General features: G+C 46.1%; 1 protein-coding gene across 1 annotated transcript in view; it reads right to left on the bottom strand.

Moving 5' to 3' along the window:
• Positions 1-3533: 3533 nt before the first annotated feature.
• LOC114595446 (uncharacterized) overlaps positions 3534-26588 on the bottom strand; it is a 147288-nt gene continuing 124233 nt past the window's right edge. Inside the window, exon 4 of the mRNA XM_077926776.1 lies at positions 3534-3617. The gene's annotated coding sequence lies outside the window, so the exon portion shown is untranslated. The remainder of the gene's footprint in view (positions 3618-26588) is intronic.

The following is a 26588-nucleotide window of genomic DNA, read 5'->3' on the forward strand; positions in this document are numbered from 1 at the left end:
TCCGCCTCCCAGTTTCCGTCCTCGACCCCCATCTGGGTTGAGACGCTGGTGCTCCAGGACGCAGGGGAGAGGATAGAGGAAAAGTTGTGCTTTAGCAGAGAGAGATCCTTATGAGCTTGTAGAGAGACAGAGGGGGGAAACAGAGCGAGGAAAGGAGAAGGCGGAGCTGAGGTTCGCAGGCGCCGTGCGCTCTGCGTAATCTCCAAGGTTGCACCTGAAATCGAAGGAATTTGGCTGCAGCTGGGGCCAGGATGTGTTGGCCGTGATGCAGTTAGAATCACAGAACTGTAGAGTTGGAAGAGGCGCTGAGGGTCATCTAGTCCAACCCCCCCCCCCCAATGCAGGAATCTCAACTAGATCATGCATGTCAGATGGCCATCCAACCTCTGCTTGAAAACCTCCAAGCGAGCAGAGTCTACCAGCTCTCGTGGGAGTCTGTTCCACTGTCCAACAGCTCTTACTGTCAGAAAGTTCTTCCTGACGTCTAGTCAGAATCCCCTTTCATGTAACTTGAAGCCATTGGTTCGGGTCCTACCCTCCAGAGCGGGAGGAAACATGCTTGCTGCATCCTGCATGTGACAGATACAGTAGTGGTACCTCGGGTTAAGTACTTAATTCGTTCTGGAGGTCTGTTCTTAACCTGAAACTGTTCTTAACCTGAAGCACCACTTTAGCTGATGGGGCCTCCCGCTGCTGCCATGCCGCCAGAGCACAATTTCTGTCCTCATCCTGAAGCAAAGTTCTTAACCCGAGGTACTATTTCTGGGTCAGTGGAGGCTGTAACCTGAAGCGTCTGTAACCCGAGGTACCACTGTATTTGAAGATGGCTATTGTATCTCCCCTCAGTCTCCTCTTTACCAGGCTAAACATACCCATTTCCCTGGGAAAGGCTTGCTATTTCCTATTTAGTTAAATAATCCATAAAAAGGTAGAGATAAAGGACCCCTGACAGTTAAGTCCAGTCGTGAACGACTCTGGCGTTGCAGTGCTCATCTCGCTTTACAGGCCGAGGGAGCTGGCATTTGTCCGCTCCGCAGGCAGTTTTTCCTGGTCATGTGGCCAGCATGACTAAGCCGCTTCTGGCACAACGGAACACCGAAACCAGAGCAGTGCACAGAAACGCCATTTACCTTCCCACCGGAGCGGTACCTATTTATCTACTTGCACTTTGACATGCTTTCGAACTGCTAGGTGGGCAGGAGCAGGGACCGAGCAACGGGAGCTCGCCCCGTCATGGGGATTCGAACCACCGACCTTCTGATCGGCAAGCCGAAGAGGCTCAGTGGTTTAGACCACAGCGCCACCCGCGTCCCTGTAAATAATCAATAGGAACTTGGAAAACTGTCTTATACAGAGTCAGACCATCTTCCACCTAGCTCAGTATTGCCTGCACTGACTGGTAGCAGCAAACCAGGGTTTTAGGCTCCAACAGCATTCACGTGACAGTTCGTTTCTTTTTACTGATGTCTCCCCATTTGGAGAAATGAACAGAACTGGTGATATGACAGCCATTTTCAAATATCTGAAGGGCTGCCACATGGAGCAAGCTTGCTTTCTCCTACTCTGGAGGGTAGGACTCGAACCAATGGCTTCAAGTTACAAGAAAGGAGATTCCGACTAAACATCAGAAAGAACTGTTCCGCAATGTGGAAGAAGCTACTTCCTTCACTGGAAGTTTTCCAATAGAGAATAATGGCCATATGTCTGGGAACCTTTAGCTGTGATTCCTGCATTGCAGGGGGTTGGACTAGATGACCCCTGGAGGGTCCCTTCCAACTCTGTGGTTCTGTGATCACACACTTGCTGAAGCGAGGGAGGTATTTGTAAACTGGTATTTGCATTTCATGATTGTAAGCAATAAAAAGAAAATTCAGAAAGAAAGGACCATCTTACGTATATATACAGTAGTACCTCGGGTTAAGTACTTAATTCGTTCTGGAGTTCCGTTCTTAACCTGAAACTGTTCTTAACCTGAAGCACCACTTTAGCTAATGGGGCCTCCTGCTGCCGCCGCGCCACCGGAGCACAATTTCTGTTCTCATCCTGAAGCAAAGTTCTTAACCCAAGGTACTATTTCTGGGTTAGCGGAGTCTGTAACCTGAAGCGTATGTAACCCAAGGTACCACTGTACACAGAAAATAGAGTGGGAGTTTTGGAGAATGATGTGGTGTGTACACACACACACACACACACACACACACACACACACGACTTTCATTCCACAGAGGGTGGTAGGAGAAAGGTTTGACTGTTCACTTCTCTGCTTGGTCACCGGTCAGTCCTCATCAATATACTTTCCCCTGAGCCTGCTAATTAGTTTTAATTGGGCCGGTCTGTGTTTTGGATTGTCGGGAGCTGTAATCGTGTAAGGAGCAAAAGAAGTGTGGCAAGAAGTTGATGCTGCCATGGCTTTAATCCTGTGCCTCTGGGCGCACAGAGGGGTGTCTTGGAGGAGCCAGACTGGCAGTAGCATTCTACAAAACACATTTCTTCGCCTGGGTCAACAAGACAGTGAATCCAATTCAGGGCAGTTTGGTACATGTGCTGGTAAATCCCACTCATAGAGGAAAAAATCTACGTGGGCACTTCGTTGCAATGAAAAGGAGATGAGGTGTGCAAGAGAACAGGCGAGCGCAACTGATCTCTTCCACAGTTCCCTCTCAGTTCACCAGGGCAGGAGAACCTGAAGGAATGCGCCTCATGGGCCAGATCTTCCTGTATTCTACTATATCACCCTAAATGGTTCCCTTAGTCTAGCACTGAAGCACCTTACCTCAAGGGTTATAGGTTGTGCCATCTTGTACGCTGTGAGGAAGAAGAGGAGTGGATGAAGAAACCTGCCAGGCGATTACTTGGAAGCTGTGATGTATAGCTTTTGAAAGAGGCATAGCTGCTATCCAGGTTTGATTAGTTACTCCCAAAAGATGTGATATTTTGAAATGCTTATGGTACGCGGGCAGCCTGTGAGCCTCTGTCCAACTCCATTTGGATGACACGTGACTTTGTTTTTCCTTTACAACTCAAACAAGTGTGGCTCTGGATGCCTGGCCTCAGTTATGGATGCTGAAAATGGACAAACTGAAACCCTTTGGGGAAGTTGTCTCCTTGCTCATGTTACTCTCTAAAACTGATTTCATGTAGGTGGTAGGAAGGGGGAAACACAGGAGAAGAGGGTAGCAGAAAGAGAGAAAGGAGAATGGGAAGAGAGAGCAGAGAGAGAAAGAGAGAGAGAGATTGGCTAGTATATGCCCCCAACAATTACTCCTGAGGTAATATGGATGCGGGTGGCGCTGTGGGTTAAACCACAGAGCCTAGGGCTTGCCGATCAGAAGGTTGGCAGTTCGAATCCACGCAACGGGGTGAGCTCCCGTTGCTCGGTCCCTGCTCCCGCCAACCTAGCAGTTCAAAAGCACATCAGAAGTGCAAGTAGATAAGTAGGTACCACTCCAGCGGGAAGGTAAATGGCATTTCTGTGTGCTGCTCTGGTTCGCCAGAAGCGGCTTAGTCATGCTGGCCACATGACCCAGAAGCTGTACACCGGCTCCCTCAGCCAATAAAGCGAGATGAGCACCGCAACCCCAGAGTCGGCCACGACTGGACCTAATGGTCAGGGGTCCCTTTACCTTTACCTAATATGGACCTAGTCAGAAAATAGGTTGTCCACGCCTATATTAAGACTTTGCTTGCAAGTACCTTGGAATTCGAATGGCTTAGTTGCCAAATGTTTTGGCTCCCGAATGATTGAAACGTTCTTTGGAACCCAACTTCCGTGGCTTCCGATTGGCTGCAGGAACTTCCCAGAGCCAATTGGAAACTGCACCTTGGTTCCAGAACATTTTGGAGGTCAAACGTACTTCCGGAACAGATTCCGTTCAACTTCCAAGGTATGTCTGTAATCAGTGCACATTATTTGTTTCATGGTGTTTTGTGCAAACACTCCAGTTTTGCACACCCATGTCCTTAGTGCCTGGAAATGTTGGAAACAAATGTGCTGTTTTACCACAGCATTGCTATTTTATTTCCATTTTTGTAGGCCATGTTTACAACAGATCATAGGTTGCCTTGCAGCCAAGCGGGCTAATCATTACCTCTCCCTCTTTTTTTAATAGACCCCCTGTTTCTGTGCCTTAAACTTGATCTGCAGATAATCAGCAAGAATTACTGCTTATCTCCAGGCCATGAGAAAGTTCATTTGCTGATTTATACATGTTAGGGTTCACCTACCGGTTTCTATTGACCTTGTCCACAGTTAAAGGGGCAGAAACAGGCCAGGCAGAGTTTTATTTTCACTGCCAGTTGGCAACGCTGAATGTAACGTGGCTGACCAGCCATTTTTAATGCAAGATAGAATTATAAACTCAGAGGGGGGGCATTGAGACCCCATAATCCTGCCCCATGTTTAACAGCAGGAAACTCAAAGCTGGAACCCAAACATCCGATGAAGCCAAGTGCTGGAACGTTCAAGACAAACTATGCAACTAAACTATGGAATTTGCTCCTTACGGTATCCTGGGAACTGTAGCTTACTCCCCTCAAAGCTACAATTCCCAGCACCCTTAAAAAAATACAGCTCTCAGGATTCCTTGGGGGAAGTTGCTTTAAAAGGTAAAGGTACACCATTTACCTTCCCGCCGGAGTGGTACCTATTTATCTACTTGCACTTTGACATGCTTTCAAACTGCTAGGTGGGCAGGAGCAGGGACCGAGCAACGGGAGCTCACCCCGTCGCAGGGATCCGAACCGCCAAACTTCTGATCGGCAAGTCCTAGGCTCTGTGGTTTAACCCACAGCACCGCCCGCGTCCCTGCTTAAAAAGGTATGAGGACTTAATTGAACTCCTCCCTGTGGCTCTGCGCTAACAGTATAAAACTTCCCTACTTAGGAAAGTATATGGATTCTAAGCTTATGAGATTACTTCTCAGTTTTATGCTGTGGGATATTTTGGGTAGTGTGGTGCAGTGGTGAGAGTGCCAGAGCTGTGACACTCAATGGGTGACTTTGGGCCAGTCACTGCCACTCAGCTTAACTTACCTCACAGGGTTGTCATGGGGGGGGGGAATGGAAAAAAGCCATGTACGCCAATATGAGCTCCTTGGAAGAAACATTGGATGCAACTGTTAACAGAGAGAAAGAGATAGAGAAAGTGAGGTGATCCAGTATTGTTTTCATATTTGATTTTAAATGCTGGTTGCATTCTTCCTTGGGCTCTTTTGGAAAAGCATGGGGTTTTCTTAGGGGGAAAGGTCAAATGGAAATAGTGCAAATATATGTCTTGCCTTCACACATTAGGAAGGTTTTTTCGTTCCTTACGCTGCCAGACTCTCCACTTTTAGAAGAAAAAAGTAGCTGTTGACCACAAAGAATCCTGAGCTGGAACCCAGAAACTGCCTCAGGAAGAGGAAAGCTGATATAACGATGAGCAAATTTGCTGTTGTTATTGTTATTATTATATTTATTTATACCCTGCCTTTTTGCCTTACTCAAGGTGGCTTAGAGATGAAATAAGAACAGCCAGAAATATAGGAAAAAGCACACAATAACAATTAAACATTAATAGAATTAATACTACACACACAAACACACCACAGATATAGCTGATACCATCAGACAAATTCAACAAAACAGCATGATACCAGCCCCCTCATTAAAGCAGTCAGTTCCCAAAAGCCTGTTGGAACCTGACTGTCATTGCCAGATAGCAAGGATAGAAGAAGAAGAAGAAGAAGAAGAAGAGGAGGAGGAGGAGGAGGAGGAGGAGTTTGGATTTGATATCCCGCTTTAACACTACCCGAAGGAGTCTCCAAGCGGCTAACATTCTCTTTTCCCTTCCTCCCCCACAACAAACACTCTGTGAGGTGAGGGGGGCTGAGAGACTTCAAAGAAGTGTGACTAGCCCAAGGTCACCCAGCAGCTGCATGAGGAGGAGCGGGGAATCGAACCCGGTTCACCAGATTACGAGTCCACCGCTCTTAACCACTACACCACACTAGGAAGGAAGGAGGTATGGTAGTTTAGTTTCTCTAGGGAGGGAGTTTCAAAGTCTGGGAGCAGCCACCAAGAAGGCCCTTGCCCACATCCCAACCAAGGGTGGTGGGACTGAGAGAAGGGCCTCCCCGAAGACCTCAGAACCCAGGCAGGTTCATATGAAGGAAGAGGGTCTTTCAGAGAGCTTGGACCTAAGCCATATAGGGCTTTATAGGGCTTTGAATTGTGCCTGGAAACAGATCTGAAGCCAGCGGAGCTGGCGTAACAAGGGAGTTGTATGTTCCCTGTAACCAGTTCTGGTCAACAGTTTGGCTGCGGCTGTTTTGTTTTGTTTACTTGTTAGGTGGAGGAGACAGGTGGTGATAAGGGATTGCTTTGTAATGTGCATTTTCCAGAGCAGGGTCAAAGAGACCTGCATTGATTTCAGGTGGGTTGGTTAGGCTGATCTCCAAAGAATTGATGCTTTTGAATTATGGTGCTGGAGGAGACTCTTGAGAGTCCCATGGACTGCAAGAAGATCAAACCTCTCCATTCTGAAGGAAATCAGCCCTGAGTGCTCACTGGAAGGACAGATCCTGAAGCTGAGGCTCCAATACTTTGGCCACCTCATGAGAAGAGAAGACTCCCTGGAAAAGACCCTGATGTGGGGAAAGATGGAGGGCACAAGGAGAAGGGGACGACAGAGGATGAGATGGTTGGACAGTGTTCTCGAAACTACCAGCATGAGTCTGACCAAACTGCGGGAGGCAGTGGAAGACAGGAGTGCCTGGCGTGCTCTGGTCCATGGGTTCACGAAGAGTCGGACACGACTAAACAACAACAACATGGGTTGGTTCTTCATATTAGGTTTGCAAACTGACTGGCTTGTGAGGGGAAATCTAGCACGCTCCGGTGCCATTGACAGCAGCTGAACCTGCTTATCACCAGGTAATGCTTGCAAATCAAGCTGCAAAGAAGATGGAACTTGATTTGCTCTTTTTTGAAAAAAGAAAAGAGAAGAAGGCAGCTCTATGCCAGGTGTACTTTTCTCTGGGCTAAGCCTTTACGTTATGTTTGTTTATTGCACATGGGCCTGTTCCGACGGTGCTTCTGAAAGGAACGGGGTTTGTGTCCCCCCCCCCCCTTCTGCAAACCTAGGGAGCGCACCTCGCCCACTCCAGTTGCAAGCTGGTGACTTAACGCCAAGGCGACATGACATGTCAGCTACCAAGTTCGACAACCTCCCACAAAGCAAACCAGCGCTTGGCCCTGCTGTCAACCCTCAAGAACAAACATGACAAATTGGTCAAAAGGAGTCCTAAGGCAAACTGGTCGTTTGTTGGTGCAGCTGGGCGAGTGCTTTATTTCTGCACTCCACTGAATAAATGCACAAAAGGAAACTAAGTTCCGATACTAATAATATATGTTTACAAGAGAGTTCACAGTGCGAGGAACACCGTAGCTTATGTTTTAGAATCCCGCTGAAGCTGGTTTGAGGGAAAGTGCATGGAACAGCAGCATTTCTCAAAAAATTACAGTATACATATGGATTGTGGCTAAAGTCATATGTCCTCAGCTTCAAATACCAGTGGTCAGAGTGCACTGGGACCACAGCAAGCAGTAGTTTGTCTACCTTAGTTAGAGGACTGCCCTTGAAGACTGTTTAGAACAGCCCTTCAGGTGTTTAGACGGCAACTCCCATCAGTCCCAGGTAGACTGGCCAATGTCCCAAACTAACTTTAGTCCAAAATATCTGAAGGGCACCCAATTGGTGTAGGGTGTTGTTGTTGTTTGTTTGTTGTTTTTTATTATTATTATTATTATTATTATTATTATTATTATTATTATTATTAAATAATAAAATTTTATTTAAATCCCACCCTCCCCAGCCAAAGCCAGGCTCAGAGTGGCTAACAACAGTAAAATAATACAGCATTCTAAAATTAATTCATTATAAAATCAGTTCAAATCAATAATGGCAACCATTGGGCTAGAGTTCTGTGAAGAATTACCTTGGCCAAAGGCCTGGTGGAACAACTCTGTCTTGCAGGCCCTGTGGAAGGATGTCAAGTCCTACAGGGCCCTAGCCTCTTGTGACAGAGTGTTCCACCAGATCGGGGCCACAGCCGAAAAAGCCCTGGCTCTGGTTGAGGCCAGCCTAACCTCTATGGCCCAGGACCTCCAAGGTGTTTTTGTTTGAAGACCATAAGGTCCTCCGTGGGACATTACAGTATTATTATTATTTAAATTTATATACCACCCTATACTCAGAGGTCTCAGGGCGGTTCACATAAAAAGATCACAGTATATAAGATAAAAATAAAAGCAATAAACTAATAATAACCGCCCCCCAAAAAGCCACATTTTAAAAGGGTATGGGATGTTGATCTGGTCAACCAAAGGCCTGGTTAAAAAAGAACAGTTTTGCCTGGCGCCTAAAGGTGTATAATGAAGGCGCCAGGCGAACTTCCCTAGGGAGAGCATTCCACAGATGGGGGGCCACTGCAGAGAAGACCCTGTTCTTGTGTTGCCACCCTTCGGACGTCTCAAGGAGGGGGCACACGAAGGAGGGCCTCAGAGGATGATCTCAGGGTCCAAGTCAGTTCATATGGAAAGAGGAAAGTTTCATCTGAGCAGAAAGCCATAGTTTGCCTCCTTTGGGGGAAGGATAATCAAGAACATGGTACTCCACTAATCTCTTACCAACATGATGAGATTTCCGTTCTAGTTTTATTTATTTTTAAAAATTAAAAGAATGTACTTCAACTCACTTTAACACAGACAGCCATTGGGGGAGCAGAGATGTAAACACATCAGTGGGAGACATGAGAAGAAATATGCTGGATTGGAGTCAAGTTTTGTCTAGACCAGTGTTCTTCAACTTTGGGTCCCCAGATGTTGGGCTGCAATGCCCATTATCCCCAGCCAGCTTAGCCACGGATGATGGGACTTGTATTCTGGCAGCGTCTGAGGACCCAAAGTTGAAGAACACTGGTCAAGTCTAGCATCCTTTCTTTCCAACTGTGGCCTGCCAGATGTTTCTCAGGTGACCACAAGCAAGGCGTTGAAGGCCTTCCACATAGTTTGCGCCAGAGAAATTGGCATTCAGGAGCTTACTGGCCCTAACCAGGGGATTCGGTTTAGTAATTGTGGCTAAAAGGTCTACGAAGCCTTTTTCAGCCCAGTGCCTTCCAGATGTTTCAGACTTCAACTCCATCAGCTCCAGCCAGGAAAGCTGTTGCTTTCCTGCTCTCTTCGTTGACCACACCAGCTTTCGCCAACCTGCCCCCCAGCTGTTTGGGGCTACAGCTTCCACCAGTTTACTCCTAGCAGAGCAGGCAGAGGATTGCAAACAAAAAATGCTGGTTGCAACCCTCTCAACCTCTGCATTTTATCAGTAAGTATATTATAAGATTCCAAAAACCTCTGGCGATTTCCCTCCAAATAAATCTTAGCCTTTAAAGCCTGTTCTGAGCATCCAGTTGTTTGAAGGAAATTGGAACGCAGCGTGATATGAAGAAGCATCGTTCCAGTGGGAAATACATGAGGCATGACGTGACACAGAGAGATTAAGGGACGTGTCCAAGGTCATAAATGAGCATCCAAGCCAAGAATAGAGCCTATTATCAATCCTCCACCCCGTTTCCATTGAACTCCCTCATCCGCAGTTGACTTCTTGGATATCTTTGCTGGAGAAGTTGTTGTCTTAGTGGTTGCCAATGTCTCATGGAGACAGAAAACATCTGTAAGTATTAAGCTAAGTGGTTTGGCTCGACTCAGAGGCCAAGTCCTGGCTCCATTTAGTAATCACCATTATCATTATTATTATCTTAAGGGTAGATTGTACTTTTCTTCTCTTTAAGCTGAAGAATGAGTGACTAAGAGCAACCCCCCCCCTTTTCTTACTGTATAATTTTAAAACTTGAATAAAAATTATATAGATAATGCCCCAATCAGCAGTCTGAAATGCCACCATCCAGGACCAGTTTTCCAATGTGATCTGCCCTTTGTTTGGACTTACACCAATTTGTGCAGGAGAAGTCCTGGTGCTATTAAAAATACTACCCACTTGGACACAATTTCAACGTATGCCTACTACATGCTACAATTCTTCATATTATTTATCATTTTCATACGGGACATCAGCATTGTTATGCTTCAGCCCAACAAAACAATCTTTTGCCTTTCTGCTGATCCTGAACTTGTGTCTCAATAAAGTTTGTATTCCTGGCTAGATAAGATTCCTGGAAGTGAGAGCTGGACCATAAAGAAGGCTGATCGCCGAAGAATTGATGCTTTTGAATTATGGTGCTGGAGGAGACTCTTGAGAGTCCCATGGACTGCAAGAAGATCAAACGCATCCATTCTGAAGGAAATGGAGTGCTCACTGGAAGGACAGAACCTGAAGCTGAGGCTCCAATACTTTGGCCACCTCATGAGAAGAGAAGACTCCCTGGAAAAGACCCTGATGTTAGGAAAGATGGAGGGCACAAGGAGAAGGGGACGACAGAGGACGAGATGGTTGGACAGTGTTCTCGAAGCTACAAACATGAGTCTGACCAAACTGCGGGAGGCAGTGGAAGACAGAAGTGCCTGGCGTGCTCTGGTTCATGGGGTCACGAAGAGTCGGACATGACTAAACGACTAAACAACAACAACAACAACAACATTCCTGGCTCCAGTACGTAGCTAAATTGTACCGTCTGTGATTCAGAGTTGGACTAGATGGCCCTTGGGATCCCTCCCTCTCGACTCTCCAATTCTATGATTCTATGATGACTTATGGATTCCAGTGGCTTCTGAATCTTAAGCCAAAATTTGCCAAACCTCCGCTTATTTTCTCCCCTTTTTTGGCCCAGACATTTTCATAGCCTTGCACAAAAATAGCTACCTATTTATAAAACGTCTGCACCCTTCTCACTGTCAGATTATTTGTGAGTCATAGGGTGGGGTTGGGTATTCAGTGTCAAATAAATGAGATTCTTCCAATATGCAAAACAGGAAGGGGGAATTTGCAAGGCAGAAACAGTAGGGAGGTGTCCTGGCACATGTCTCCCACCTGCCCACCCTACTGCTCCTCCATCGTGGATCAAGACTGATCAAGTTACTGAAAATAGCTGGGGAGAGGATTCGCTGGGGGGAAAGGTGCCAGACAGAGGATGGGTCCAGCACCTTTGGTGACTGCATTGATACAGAGCGGAGTGGTCCACTTAGTAAAGGGTCTTGTCCCTCCATCTTTGATACCCGCAGCTATTGAACTGGTGTCTCCCACATGTGCGCAAGTTATGTTAACTGGCATGCAACCAAAAGATTAAGATTGCAAACCAAAAGATCAATATTGGGTATTAGCTCTTCGCCTGTCAGAGTTGCCATAATACAAGACACGTCACTTAGTGTGGAACTTCTGATGTTCAGAAGCCAAAGAACATACGAAGAACGTAAATAGAACTCAGTTGGTTAGAGCATGGTGTTGATAATGCCAAGGTCACAGGTTTGATCTCCAGACGGGACAACTGCATATTGTCTGCATTGCATTGCAGGGTGTTGGAGTAGATGATCCGCAGGCCCCCTTCCAACTCTTTGATTCTATGAATCTAGTCCAGCATCCTCTTCTCAGTGGCCAGTCAGATATCCATGGGAAGCCTGGTGTCAGGAACGTGGCGTCAGACTCAGAAATTGAACAAAGTGAACAAGGCTCTGACTCTGCAGATGAGAGCTGGCTGACAGAGTCAAGAAAGGGCAGTTTGACCTCACTTCCCGGGGGAGACTCTGTTAGCACTCAAGAAGAGGAAGAGTTGGAAGGCAGCCAGAGCGTTGCTAAGCAATCAGCAGATAAGCAGAGGTCTGCGTCTGGGTCGAGTGAGTGTGGGGAGGGCAGAGGTCAACCTCTCAGTCCCCATTCTAGGAGACTGGATAAGATCAGATGGCAACGGATGGGCAAGAGGGGAAAGGCGGGAGTTTGGTGTCCTTCCTATTGTGGGAGGGGCGAAGATTCAGATTGAACAACTATCATAAATGTGAGCAGGTGAGAAGCTGTGTTCTGGATGTGTGTTCTTGGGGGGGGGGGTTGAGCAGGGGCAGGATGCTCTGTGGGGCCTCCGAGGAGTCTACCTGCCTCATCCCACTCAGCCGCCCTACAGCGTGGAGCCTGCAGGCACCCAATCCACCGCGTCACACCCAGGAGAGACGTATGGCTCGGGCGCGCTACAGGCCCCGCGGTGAGTGCATTTTGTCACCCCCCTCAGTGGTGACACCCGGGGCAGCCCGCCCCCACTGCACCCCCTTCTTTCGTCCCTGTATCCGGCACCACCCTTTGACTCCTGGATAAAGAGATACCCAGCATGTGAACATCACCATTACTTGCTGAGCTGGCCAGCTCTAATATTCTGAGATGGAATTTTGCATCAACTCCACGCCTGTCCAGAAAGCTCCTTTTCTGCTGCAATGAACTTTTCAAAAGTGCCGTCTACAATAACAGTCTTGTATAAATCAGCAGTACAGAATCCCGCCCCCCCACTCCCTTTGGGGGGGGGGGCAAGATAATACTGCCAGCCAGTTTGCCTACTGTGCACTCAGATGCATGATGCGGTAAAGGAAAGTAGCCATCCGTCCACCCATAATTTGTTAGTGGAACGGACCTCACGTGTGTTTTATCGTGGGCTTCTATGCCACTTTCGCTTCCCGGCACCTGAGCGACCCACACAGAGGAAGGCAGGCATGATAAGCGACTGATAAAAAGAACGAACAATCGCAAAGGAAAGTGTGAAGTGGCTTCAGAGGTCAAACGGGTGAAAAAGCTGGACGTTTTCACTTGTTATCATGCTATCTCTCCTGGCACACACCTGGCTGGGCAGGTCATTGCCCTTTGAAGAGCTCCGAGTAAATCATTACACAGAGAGACCTCATATTACGTACGTTTGCAAAGGGGTTAGCCTGGAAGAGAAAGACAAAGGCAACAGAGGTCACGCACAATCCTGCAGTGCAGGGGGCTAGACTAGATGACCTTTGGAGTGCCTTCTGACCCTACGATTCTATGATTCTTCATGTGTATATGACCTTCTTATTCCTACAAGCTTTGGGGAATGAACTGTTTGTAATGAAAGGGTTGGGACCGTGCTGTTTTTCTTGCAATTATTCTAAATAGATCTTTTACATCTATACATAGTTTTAATTCTAGAAATGTTTTATTTTTATTTTTTTTATTTTTGTTTTCTCCACCTATGTTTTCAGCTATTTTTATCTGCAAGCCACCCGGAGTCTCTGTCAGGGGAAAAGGCCACGTATCAAGAAGTACAGTCGTACCTCAGCTCCAGAACGCCTTGGGAGTCGAACGTTCTGGTTCCCGAACGATCAAAAATCGGAAGTGAGTGTTCAGGTTTTTGAATGTTCTTTTGGAAGCCAAACGTCCGGCAGGGCTTCCGCAGCTTCCGATTGGCTGCAGGAGCTTCCTGCAGCCAATCAGAAGCCGCACCTTGATTTCCAAATGTTTTGGAAGTTCAACGGACTTCCGGAACAGATTCCGTTTGACTTCTGAGGTACAACTGTATATAATGATGAAGATAATAATATATTTAGTAATACAAATATAAATACTAGTAAAACACAGTTCACATTCTAGAACAGCTCCCTTGCCCTAACATTCCCCTCATATCTAATCTGAGCTGGCTTAAGTGTGTGATGGGGTACTGTAATTCCCACACCCTCTTCCATTCCTTAGCAAGTGGCTTGCTTTCTGTTAGAGTGGCAGCTAATATTGTTGATATTATTTTATGCATTGGTTGTTAAATATTTTTAAAGTCCCCTTTTCAAGTAGAAATCTGGTGATTCGGACTGTCTGTATACCAGATTTCTACCTTTTAGTTCCTGTGCGAAGGCTGTGGCCATTTCGATGTCCTTGTGGGCGAGAACCAAGGACTCAGCTGTTGTTGGCACAAGGAGAAGGGGACGACAGAGGACGAGATGGTTGGACAGTGTTCTCGAAGCTACCAGCATGAGTTTGACCAAACTGCGGGAGGTAGTGGAAGACAGGAAGAAGAAGAAGAAGAGTTTGGATTTGATATCCCGCCTTTCACTCCCTTTAAGGAGTCTCAAAGCGGCTAACATTCTCCTTTCCCTTCCTCCCCCACAACAAACACTCTGTGAGGTGAGTGAGGCTGAGAGACTTCAAGGAAGTGTGACTGGCCCAAGGTCACCCAGCAGCTGCAAGTGGAGGAGCAGAGACGCGAACCCGGTTCCCCAGATTAGCAGACTACCGCTCTTAACCACTACACCACACTGGCTCTCGTGCCTGGCGTGCTCTGGTCCATGGGGTCACGAAGAGTCGGACACGACTAAACAGCAGCAACAACAACAATGCCTCTTTCTGGCAACTCCAGGTGCCAAACATTTTGCTCTGCTTTCCGTGGAGCACAATAGTGAGGTAGGGGGCGGGGCTTGTCGTCTGGGCAGCCCAGAACCTCCATACACACTGCCCAGGCTTGCACACTTTGGTGTTGCTAACACAGTGGTTTGACTTCACCCCAGGGGCATAGGAGAGGGGTGGGGGTTCTGTCCACCCCGGGTGTCATCCTTAAGGGGGGGTTGACAAAACGGCGTACCGCTGGCTTGCACTGGCCTGCAGTGCACAGACTGCTGCGGTGCCCCCATGCGCGGATCGCCACAGCACCCCCGAGCGTGGATCACTGCGGAGCCCCCGTGGGCGAATCTCCATGCCCCCGCCACACCGGGTGCCGGAGCAGCTACGGTAGCTACGCCCCTGCTTCACCCCTGGAGGTGAGCACCATTGTCTCTCATGACCAACGGATGCCAACAACAACAATGTATATACTCCATGAACATGAAATTTATTATGGTCAGAGACCAGCTTGTGAAGCACAAATGGAACTACAATCCCGATAGCAAGACAAACATTTAAAGCAATATACAACAATGGATTTTAAGTTTTTAAAATGTGATAGGCATATAAACACATAAAAACTTTAAGATAGACTACCTTAGAGATATGACCCAGAGTTTGGGAATTTTCTTAACAAACTAGATTGAATCGGGGGGTGGTCTGCGCCTATAGATCTGCGAACAGAATCTGGCGACAATCCAGGTCACCTTGTGGTCTTTGCCTAACAGGAGAAGATGAAATTTTTGCTTTACTGGGAGGTCAGCAAGCCTCACCAACAGGGGGTCAATGGTTTCTCTACGTGCCTCATTGTAAAAGGGACATCTAAAAAATATGTGTTGGGGCTTCTTATATCCCCCAATGGACAGGCGCAAATTCTCTGGTCATATGGGACTTTTTTAAAGGATCCTTCCAAGACCGGCGAGGGCAGAGCCGAGCTTCTGGCAAGTGTAAAAGCCCTTCTTGCATTTTTGGATACAAGAGAAATGAGTATATACTCCATGTTTTCTGACATAGTCTAGGACACTAATTCCGTCATTGGACATATGTCAACAGTAAAATAACCAGCACTGTATAATTATGATGCAGAAGGACATTACAGCATGAGGCTTGACTCTTTTATACATATAATATTTGTATCTTTCCACTTAATTAGCATATAATTGCATATAATCTTTTCATGTAATTGTAACTGACAACGCATGGGCGACTCAGGCATAAGTGGGCCCTCAAGGCGAGTGAAGCTCGATGGGATCAGAACAGCCAAGTTCCATGTATAAATCCATTTATAATGGATTGCTCTTCCATCTGTAACTCCAGAGAGTTGATGAGCGTCGGAATAGTTAGTGCTTTATTAGACGGGCAAAAGTGCAACTCAGGGCAGCACCTTATCATCCGCTGCAAGTCTTACATCTGCTGGCGGAAAATGGTAATGATCTTGAGGTCTTCAGAGTTAATATTTACTCCCCGTGACTCAAGAACCGCGATTAAGGACATCCTATTCTTATTCCATTTTGTGTTTGTTTGAGAACAGAGATATCCGAGAAGTAGTTTTGCTCTGGCCGCATTGGCGTGTTTCTGTTGCTGTGCTCATTTTAAATTTTTTAAAGAAAAAAATAATGAACTCGTTAAATGCAGCGAATGAAGGCTTTAATGGCTCAGAACTTAAAACTCCTTTTCCTGCATCTCTCAGACAGAAAGCCAAGTTTTCTTGCCGCCATGTTTCTCTCCTTAGAGCTCAAGAGTGGACAGTGATAGTAGAGGGCCAGGTATGAGGAAACCTGTCGCTTTCAGTTTCTTTCCATTTCTCATTTTTTCAATCTTAAATTCAGTTCTCCACATTTCCACATCATTTTGCAATTTACTTGTTTTTCAAAAAAGCCCTCATGGAAATGAATCAGAATTTTGGTGTGAATTTCACCTAATATACACATTCAGGGTTGGATCTGCACACAGGGAAAACCCCCCGCTATAAATAAGTCAGAAATAGAATCGTTACAACAAAAGGGGGGAAAAACGCTATGTAAAAATCGCTTAGAAATTTATTTTGCTCTCTGCTGCCATCTGGTGTTGCATGTATATAACAAATTCAAAACGTTGTATTTTGACTAATGTAGCTGAGTCCCTGGTATGCAATTTTGCCTAACATACAATGCTTTGAAAAGCAATTTCTCCTAATGCAATTAATTTTTATAAACTATTTCCCCCAATAGATTATTGTGTGTTTCATCAGGGTTAGTCTGCATGATGAGTCTCTTCTCCTTCCCTGGGATCCTGGATCTGGCAAGGATTAAAATCTGATGAAGGATCCCATTGTTGAACTAGCCAGACAAGGGTCACAGTTGCCCCCTAAGTCCTACCTGGTTAGAATAACAAAGGAAGTTACTCTGTGCCAGAGTCCAAATAGGTGATCTCCTCACTTTGCTGGTAGTGCAAAAGACAATGGCCAGAGTGGAGTGTGTGTGATCCGGATGAGAAACGGGCAAAACCTGCGAGGGAGAGAAATGCCAGAATTCTGCTCACCACAGTTGGGCGTTTTGAGTTATGTGCAGGGCCAGATTTAGGTTTGATGAGTCCCCAAGCTACTGAAGGTAATGGGGTCCTTTAGATGTCCAGCTGTCCTTTGTCAACAAGAAATTGACGCTGTTTTTGTGTGTTGAATATATGCTATATGGTAATTTATGGACCTAATAGGTATCTAAAGCCATTTGCACATAACAAATAGAAGCCTACACAACACAAAACACTGTTGCTTTATGTTGTTGTTGTTTAGTCATTTAGTCGTGTCCGACTCTTTGTGACTCCATGGACCAGAGCACGCCAGGCACTCCTGTCTTCCACTGCCTCCCGCAGTTTGGTCAAACTCATGCTGGTAGCTTCGAGAACACTGTCCAACCATCTCGTCCTCTGTCGTCCCCTTCTCCTTGTGCCCTCCATCTTTCCCAACATCAGGGTATTTTCCAGGGAATCTTCTCTTCTCATGAGGTGGCCAAAGTCTTGGAGCCTCAGCTTCATGATCTGTCCTTCCAGTGAGCACTCAGGGCTGATTTCCTTCAGAATGGAGAGGTTTGATATTCTTGCAGTCCATGGGCCTCTCAAGAGTTTTCTCCAGCACCATAATTCAAAAGCATCAATTCTTCGGTGATCAGCCTTCTTTATGGTCCAGCTCTCACTTCCATACATCACTACTGGGAAATCCATAGCTTTAACTATACGGACCTTTGTTGGCAAGGTGATGTCTCTGCTTTTTAAGATGCTGTCTAGGTTTGTCATTGCTTTCCTCCCAAGAAGCAGGCGTCTTTTTATTTCTTGACTGCTGTCACCATCTGCAGTGATCCTGGAACCCAAGAAAGTAAAATCTCTCACTGCCTCCATTTCTTCCCCTTCTATTTGCCAGGGGGTGATGGGCCTAGTGGCCACGATCTTTGCTTTTTCGATGTTGAGCTTCAGACCATATTTATTTTATTTTATTTGTTTTTTTTATCTTATATTTTGGAAATGTACATTTCCTTTTAAGTGTTTTTTCCCTTTAAATTTTTTTGGGGGCCCCCAAGATACTGGGGCCCTAAGCTATACCTTGTTTAGCTTATACATAAATCCGGCACTGGTTATGTGAGCCAGGGAAGCTGGAAGTTAGAAGCAAAGTGGCAGGCTGGAAAGCCAGAGAGACGGAGCCATGCCTGGTTTCTGATGGAATCCTACGCTGTGGCAATTGGAGAAGCAAGATCATCTTTGGGGTGCTAATGGTGTGAACCCCTCCATTGCAGTCTCAGTGATACCTTGGGTTGCAGTCTCAGTGATACCTTGGGTTACGAACTTAATTCGTTCTGGAGGTCCGTTCTTAACCTGAAACTGTTCTTAACCTGAAGCACCACTTTATCTAATGGGGCCTCCTGCTGCTGCCGCGCCGCAAGAGCACGATTTCTGTTTTCATCCTGAAGCAAAGTTCTTAACCCAAGGTACTATTTCTGGGTTAGCGAAGTCTGTAACCTGAAGTGTATGTAACCCGAGGTACCACTGTATGTGTAAATAAACCATATATCCTAAAGACACCACAGTCTCCGCTGTCCCTTATTCCAAAGAAACAGAACCCTGCGTTAAGCGTCTGGAATCTCACACCGCTTAGAGATTGGGGTGGCGTGAACAATATGCATTTTTCTGCACACTAGTATGAGCATATTTGTACAGACCACTTGGCACGATAACTGCATTTCCAAGATCTGGAGAAAGGCAAATTTCGAAGGATGGCTGTGTTTCAGGTTCTCGTGTTTTCGAGGAGAGTGGATGAGGTAGATGAATCGATTGGGATTTCTCCCCCACCCTTTGTGGTGTGACACCCACCCTGTGTGCCTTTTCAATCCCGTGTGAACCATTCTGCAAGTTTTAAGTCCTTGCTGAGTCATAACAGAAGGAGCTGGGAAGTTGACCCGGGAATTTCTGTGTAGGTGGTGGTAGTCAAAGAACATCCCGTCTCAAACTCTGTGGTATTACCAAATGCTCCATCCCTGCAAGCTCATCTGAGTTCAAGGAAGAGGATGAACTTTCTCCTTTCAAAACAAAAAAAATTCCTTGCAGTAGCACCTTAAAGACCAACTAAGTTAGTTCTTGGTATGAGCTTTCGTGTGCATGCACACTTCTGAAGTCTGAAGAAGTCTGAAGAAGTGTGCATGCACACGAAAGCTCATACCAAGAACTAACTTAGTTGGTCTTTAAGGTGCTACTGCAAGGAATTTTTTTTGTTTTGACTATGGCAGACCAACACGGCTACCCATCTGTAACCTTTCTCCTTTCATTAAGGGATAATAATCTTTGACCCTCTGGCAAATGGGCAGAGAAACACAAGCTACTTGCTCGCTCTCTTCCTGAAATGGCAGGTTTCTTTTTGCCCGTTGTGGGAAATACCGAGGCTGCTAACATGAGTGAGAGAAACAAAAAAGAGATTATATATATATATTTTGAAGGGGAAAAAAGTAACTGCATCCCACATACTCTTTGCGTGATGCATCAGAGATTCATGTGGAGATAAAAAAAAAAATGTTGACAAAAAAGAAAGGCCTTGGTTTTCAAATAATGTTTCCTCAGGGGATGGCTAAGTCTTGATTGTCTGAAATAAACACAGAGAGAAAAGAAATCCTTTGCCCGTTCTCTGAGGTAACATAATCAAATGCTGCCTCAGCAATTCCTTTCTTTATTTCCTCTCTTTTTTTCTTTTTAAAAAATGGTTTCCCAGAACCTGTGGAAAGCAAAAGGAATTTCTCTGGGTATAGATTTTAGTTTGCCTCGTGATTTTTCAGCACTTGGTCGTGGTGGCGGTAGGGGATTTTTTTTCTACCAGAAGAGCTCCCAAGTTTTGTTTTTTTCCTAAGAGGCCTTCTCAAGAAAACCACTTTGGGCAAAATGCATATTTTATCAAAGCCATTTGGAAAGTATGTGAGGCGCTGGAGTGTTTATCGTCTTACCCTCAGCCAGCCCTCAGGACTTGGGTCTACAATCAAATTTTTGAGTGCAAGATAACTTTACAATGTACCAGCCACTTACACATGGCTGGAAAGAGAGAGATGGAACGCATTGCCAAAAAAGGAGAAACAATTAAATCTTATTCCTTCGTGTATTCAAAGTACTTATACACCACTCTCTCACAAAACATCAGGTTGGTGTACAACAACACTGAAGCCTTAAAAAGCAATACAGAATAATCATTAAAAGAGATAGGGTTTTCCTGGAAATCTTGCCGATTTTCACCCGGACACTGCTTCTGACAACAGTATTCCGGGTTGTTGTTGTTGTTGTTTAGTCGTTTAGTCGTGTCCGACTCTTCGTGACCCCATGGACCAGAGCACGCCAGGCACCTCTGTCCTCCACTACCTCCCGCAGTTTGGTCAAACTCATGCTGGTAACCTCGAAAACACTATCCAACCATCTCGTCCTCTGTCGCCCCCTTCTCCTTGTGCCCTCCATCTTTCCCAGCATCAGTGTCTTCTCCAAGGAGTCTTCTCTTCTCATGAGGTGGCCAAAGTACTGGAGCCTCAGCTTCACGATCTGTCCTTCCAGTGAGCACTCAGGGCTGATTTCATTAAGAATGGATGCGTTTGATCTTCTTGCAGTCCATAGGACTCTCAAGAGTCTCCTCCAGCACCATAATTCAAAAGCATCAATTCTTCGGCGATCAGCCTTCTTTATGGTCCAGCTCTCACTTCCATACATCACTACTGGGAAAACCATGGCTTTAACTATACGGACCTTTGTTGGCAAGGTGACGTCTCTACTTCTCAAGATGCTGAGTATTCCGGGTATGCCCAGGAAATTCCGGACGTATGGCAACCCTAAAAGAGAGGCAGTGTGGTATAGTGGTTAGAGTGTCCAACTGGGACCTGAGAGATCAGCGTTTGAATCCCCATTTGGACATGAAGGCCATTGGGTGGCCTTGGACTAGTCATCGCCCCCTACCTCACAGGGTGGTTGTGAGGATATTTTGGGGAGGAAGAGAACCACGTACACCACCTTGAGCTCCCTGGAGAAAAAGGGGGGATATAAATGCAATCAATCTATCTATCAATCAAATGACTCAATAATTTTTTTTAAAAGCTTCAAAGGCATGCCAGCATAAAACAGCCTTCAAGAGATGTAGTGTACATTGGTACCTCGCAAGACGAATGCCTCGCAAGACGGAAAACTCGCAAGATGAAAGGGGTTTTGGTTTTTTGAGCTGCTTCGCAAGACGATTTTCCCTATGGGCTTGCTTCGCAAGACGGAAACGTCTTGCAAGTTTGTTTCCTTTTTCTTAAAACCGTTAATACAGTTGCGACTTGACTTCGAGGAGCAACTCATAGCACACGGTGTGGTAGCCTTTTTTGAGGTTTTTGAAGACTTTGGTGGTTTTTGAAGCTTTTCCAAAACTTTTCCGAAACCGTGCTTCGCAAGACGAAAAAAATCGCAAGACGAAAAAACTCGCGGAACGAATTAATTTCGTCTTGCGAGGCACCACTGTACCTTGATTTCAGTAAGGCTTTCGACGAAGTCCCCCATGATATTCTTGCAGACAAGATGGTAAAATGTGGGCCGGATGAAGTAAATGTTTGGTGGATTTGTAGCTGGTTGACTGAGAAAACCCAAAGAGTGCCCATTAATGGTTCCTTCCCTGGGAAAAAGTGACAAGTGGGGTGCCGCAGGGTTCTGTCCTGGGTCCATTGTTGTTCAACATACAGTGGTACCTGATCTGTTTCGGGGTGCCATAAGTAGAGTGCCACTACTGTGCGTGCACAAAGTGTGCAGATTGCTTCTGCGCGTGCCCGTGTGGTGAAACCCAGAAGTACAGTGGTAACTCGGGATGTGAACAGGAGCCCCGTTCACATCCTGAAGCGAACGCAACCCACGTCTGCATGTCTGCACGTGCAGGGGTCGCGTTTCACTGCTTCCGCGCAAGCGCGTGACATCATTTTGAACGTCTGCGCATGCGCGCATGGCGAAACCCAGAAGTAACACGCTCCGTTACTTCTGGGTCGCTGCAGAGTGAAACCTGAAAATACTTAACTTGAAGCACATTTATCCTGAGGTATGATTGCATACACTTCCAGGTTTGCCGCGTTTGCAACCTGAAAATCCGCAACATGAAGCGAACACAACCCGAGATATGACTGTACCTTGGTTTTTCGGACTTAATCCATTCCGGGAGTCCGTTCGACTCCTGAAACCATTCGAAAACCAAGGCGCGGCTTCCAATTGGCTGCAGGAGCTTCCTGCACTCTAGCAGACGCTGCTTCGGAAGTTCAGCCTCCGAAAAACATTTGCAAACTGGAACACTTACTTGCAGGTTTGCGGCGTTCGGGAGCTGATCTGTTTGACAACTAAGCTGTTTGGGAACCCAGGTCTCACTGTATTATAAATGACTTGGATGAAGGAATTGATGAGATCCTCATCAAATGTCCTGGGAACCCAGAAAGAAAAAAAAGCTTAATAGCAGGGGCTGCCCCTCCCCCCAAAAAACCCTGGGGTTTAGCCAGTCTAACTGGATGAATGGCCTGACTAGAACAGTTACCTGTGTTCATCTGATGGCTGAGTTTGGAAATAGTAAAATGGCTACATGTATTTTCAAAAGAGCCTGATAGATTTATAACTGCTTATTTTGAACGATGCTTGGCTACTCTCTCCTTCCTAATCAGTGAATGTTTGTGCCTCTCATCGCTCAAATAGCCTCTGAGACCTACATTAGTCACACACCACAAAAGAAAAGTGTTGCCGTAGTTGAGTTTGTCTAGACGCTGTGGGTGGGGGAGATGTTCTTATGCGCATTTCTGTATGGGAGCTCATCACACATTGACATGTTCGCCCTGCGATATTTGCGCAAAGTGTCGTTCTGCCGACTTCCCCCACTCCCCATTAGAAAGGCACTTAGGCGTCGAATGAGCTCTGCTTGATGGTTTGCTGTAGGAATGAAACACACCTTTCAGCAGTAATTGGCTGGCTCCCCAAATGGCAACATTAGAATCTAGCACAAAGGCACAAAATCGATTAGAGATGTGTTTGTGTGTTGTATGGCACATCAATTTCTTCTAGCCCCTGGAAGCTGAATCCATTTCTATATCAAAAACCCTTTCCCAACCTTGTGCCCTCCAGTTGTTTTGGACTACAACTCCCATCAACCGCAATCCTTCCCTTAATCTCTAGAAGGAACAGCAACAAGGAGTCCGGGGGCACTCTATAATAATAATAACAATTTATTATTTGTACCCCACCCCACTCTGGGCAGCTTCCAACAAAGATTAAAAATACATCAAAATGTCACACATTAAAAACTTCCCTGAACTGCCTTCAGGTGTTTTCTAAATGTCAGGTAGTTGTTTATCTCTTCGACATCTGATGGGAGGGCGTTCCACAGGGCGGGTGCCACTACTTAGAAGGCCCTCTGCCTGGTTCCCTGTAGCTTTCCTTCTTGCAGTGAGGGAACCGCCAGAAGACCCTCAGCACTGGACCTCAGCGTCCGGGCAGAATGATGGGGGTGGAGAAGCTCCTTCAGGTATACTGGGCCAAGGCCGTTTAGGGCTTTGAAGGTCAACACCAACACTTTGAATTGTGCTCGGAAATGTACTGGGAGTCAATGTAGGTCTTTCAAGACCAGTGTTATGTGGTCTCGGTGGCTGCCCCCAGTCACCAGTCTAGCTGCCACATTCTGGATTAGTTGTAGTTTCCAGGTCACCTTCAAAGGTAGCCCCATGTAGAACACATTGCAGTAGTCCAAGCGTGAGATAACTAGAGCATGCAACACTCTGGCGAGGCAGTCCGCGGGCAGGTAGGGTCTCAGCCTGCGTACCAGATGGAGTTGGTAGACAGCTGCCCTGGACACAGAATTAACCTGCGCCTCCGTGGACAGCTGTGAGTCCAAAATGACTCCCAGGCTATGCACCTGGTCCTTCAGGGGCACAGTTACCCCATTCAGGACCAGGGAGTCCTCCACACCAGCCCACCCCCTGTCCCCCAAGAACAGTACAGTGGTACCTCAGGTTAAGTACTTAATTCGTTCCGGAGGTCCGTTCTTAACCTGAAACTGTTCTTAACCTGAAGCACCACTTTAGCCTATGGGGCCTCCTGTTGCCGCTGTGCCACCGGAGCACGATTTCTGTTCTCATCCTGAAGCAAAGTTCTTAACCTAAGGTAATATTTCTGGGTTAGCAGAGTCTGTAACCTGAAGCGTATGTAACCCGAGGTACCACTGTACTTCTGTCTTGTCAGGACTCAAAAAGACCACCACATATATTGTGACAGGAACAGGCATTTAAGGAGGAGTGTTACATGTCTGTAGGCTACTAGCCATGATGACTATTCTCTGCCATGGAGACAGTGATGTTTCTTTTAGTTCCTCATCCCTGTTGTATATGGGAAAGTGGTGAGCATTACCATCCCTTTTCATCCCAGACCAGAGGTGCCTGTGGATCAGGAGGCATTGGGTGGGGACTGACCGATGAACGATCACTCGCATGAATCATTTGGGGTCAGAAACCTCTCTCCATGCGTTTCCCATGAGCGGATGGCTGGGCTGTCCTCCTTGCGAGAGGAAATGGGAAGAAATTCAGCAGCTCACCACCCCTGGCTTCCCCTGGTGTTTTTCTTTCTGTTCTCCATGTCCCACATTAGCAACAGATACGACTATTATAAAATCTCCTTGGGAACATGAGAGAAACTGTATTGCATTTCTTGGCTATGGCCGCGTTCGATAATTTAATCCACACCGAGACCACAGGGCTTCCCACAAGCTCTGTAAAGCGTGCCATGGAATAAGTCGTACTTGATTTGGAATCCGATTTTCATTTTCCTCTCCCCCATTTTGCCATAATAAATCAGGTTCTGATTAAAGATACCTTGAGTGAGCACACACGCACCCGGTCAGTCTTGAGCCACACGAACTCTCACACAAGTTTCGTTGCTCGGCAAAATTTCCACCAAAGGCAGGACCTGAACATTGGGGTTGCCTCTAGCAGATCCTCCAAATACCCCTATTTCCCAGGGACAGTTCCAGATTTATAGAAGCCATCCCAATTTCTGATTTGATCCTGGATTTGATCCCACTTTTCCTTAGGGTGTCTCAATTTTCATCAGAGAAATGTTGGAGGGTATGGAGTTATCCAACCCCCGAGCCATCTGAAGGCAGCTCTGTATAGGGAAGTTTTAAAATGTTTAATGATTTATTAGGATTTTTTCTATATTGGAAGCCGGCCAGAGTGGTGGAGCAACCCAGTCATATGGGCAGGGTATAAATAGTATAATAATAATAATAATAATAATAATAATAATAATAATAATAATAATTTTATATTATTTTATTAAATAATGATTCATAGAATCATAGAATCGTTCGGTTGGAAGGTACTCCAAGAGTAATCTAGTCCAACCCCTGGCAATTATTATTATTATTATTATTATTATTATTATTATTATTATTATATGTAAAAGGTAAAGGTACCCCTGCCCGTACGGGCCAGTCTTGACAGACTCTAGGGTTGTGCGCCCATCTCACTCAAGAGGCCGGGGGCCAGCGCTGTCCGGAGACACTTCCGGGTCACGTGGCCAGCGTGACATCGCTGCTCTGGCGAGCCAGAGCCGCACACGGAAACGCCATTTACCTTCCTGCTAGTAAGCGGTCCCTATTTATCTACTTGCACCCGGGGGTGCTTTCAAACTGCTAGGTTGGCAGGCGCTGGGACCGAACAACGGGAGTGCACCCCGCCGCGGGGATTCGAACCGCCGACCTTTCGATGGACTACATGGAATTGGCAGAAATGACCGGCAGAATCCGAGACCAGGGAGAAGAGTCGGTGGAAGAAGATTGGAAGAAATTTAAAGACTATTTACAGAAATATTGCAAAATTAATGAATGTTAGAATGATGCTGGATGAAAAGTTATGTGGTTTTTAGCTATAATACTATAAGGAGTATGAAAAAATTCGACTATTAATAGACAAAATCTAATGTTATATTATTTTAAGATTAAAGATTAGGATAAGTAAAGAGGGGAAGGATTTGCTGAACTAACAAATTAAACTGGAATACAAAAGAGGGAGGTTTGAGGAGGTCCGGAAATCAAGCAAATGAAAGAATGTGATGGAAAGATGGAATTGTTTTTTATTTGTATGTTTTTCTCTTTTCTTTTTCATTTTGTAAAATTCTAATAAATATCTTTTAAAAAAGAAAAGAAAAAAGAAAGACACAATCTAAGACTGGAAGACTGAAAAAAGATGTGGGATAAGCAACCTCATATAACCAACTTGCTTAAGTCTAGTTAATGCATGAAGGGGTTAAAACCATAGAGTAAGCTGTCCTGCCAGACTTAGCTAGGTTGCCCACCCTCACATTGGGAAGAAGGGTCTATCAAGCCTTAGTTCTTCCCATTCCACCATGTGAACCCTACAAGTAAGGAGGTCTGGACCAGTGACGCGTAACTGCTGCCATCCACGTTGTTTTTGCTGCATTAGCAACAACAAAGCGACCTCCCCAGGGCCCAAGCCTGGGCAGTGTTGATGGAGGTCCTGGGATGCCAAGACATCCCCAACGCCTCACTGGAGTGGTCCAAAGGAAAGCAGAGCAAGATGTTTGGCACCAGCTTGGCTACAGGAGTTGCTGGAAGGAGGCGTACAAGACACCATCCGACCACCTTAGGAACTCCACCCCAGATTTCTGTATGGTTTCCTCCTTAGCCTTTTCTTTTCCCGAAGATATCCCACAAGGCAGTGGAGGTGTAGGA

The sequence above is a fragment of the Podarcis muralis genome, chromosome 4 (genome assembly GCF_964188315.1).
Source record: "Podarcis muralis chromosome 4, rPodMur119.hap1.1, whole genome shotgun sequence".
NCBI lineage: Eukaryota > Metazoa > Chordata > Lepidosauria > Squamata > Lacertidae > Podarcis > Podarcis muralis.